Here is an 894-nt window from a genome sequence, read left to right as displayed (position 1 = left end):
ACATACTCTAGTAGGCATCCTTCAGTCTCGAAAGACTATGGTATCGTGCTCTGTATGGAGGACTTGGAACAGCGTCTAGTGTGGCTGAGGAGGCCAATTCGAGAGTGACAATCCCTTCCACACTGGAGACAAATCCAATCTGTCCCCTGTCCAGCTCCCTGGTTTTGCTTCCTTTGTGACTTCCTCTTTGCCTCAGCCTGCTGGACAAGGGTCTCTTCAAATTGGGAGAGGCCGTGATGCAACGCCTGCCTCCAGGCTGAACGATCAGATGTCAGAGTTTCCCATCTGTTGAGGTCTATTCCTAAGGCCTTCAGATCCCGCTTGCAGATATCCTTGTATCGCAGCTGTGGTCTCCCTCTGGGGCGATTTCCCTGCACTAATTCTCCATATAGGAGATCCTTTGGAATCCGACCATCAGCCATTCTCACAACGTGCCCAAGCCAGCGTAGACGTCGCTGTTTCAGTAATGTATGCATGCTGAAAATTCCAGCTCGTTCTAGGACTACTCTATTTGGAACTCTGTCCTGCCAGGTGATACCAAAGATCCGTCGTAGGCAACGCATATGGAAGGTGTTCAGCTTCCTCTCCTGCCGGGCACAAAGGGTCCAGGACTCGCTGCAGTACAGGAGTGTGCTCAGGACACAGGCTCTATAGACCTGGATCTTGGTATGTGTTGTCAGTTTCTTATTGAGCCATACTCTCTTTGTGAGTCTAGAGAACATGGTGGCTGCTTTCCCAATGCGTTTATCCAGCTCGACATCTAGAGAGAGGGTGTCAGAGATGGTTGAGCCAAGGTACACAAAGTCATGAACAACCTCCAATTCTTGTGTGGAGATGGTAATAGAGGGAGGTGAGTCCACACCCTGGCCCATGACTTGTGTTTTCTTCAGGCTG

This window comes from Pogona vitticeps, chromosome W, assembly GCF_051106095.1.
Source record: "Pogona vitticeps strain Pit_001003342236 chromosome W, PviZW2.1, whole genome shotgun sequence".
NCBI classification, from domain to species: domain Eukaryota; kingdom Metazoa; phylum Chordata; class Lepidosauria; order Squamata; family Agamidae; genus Pogona; species Pogona vitticeps.
Note: the sequence above shows the minus strand (reverse complement) of the source record.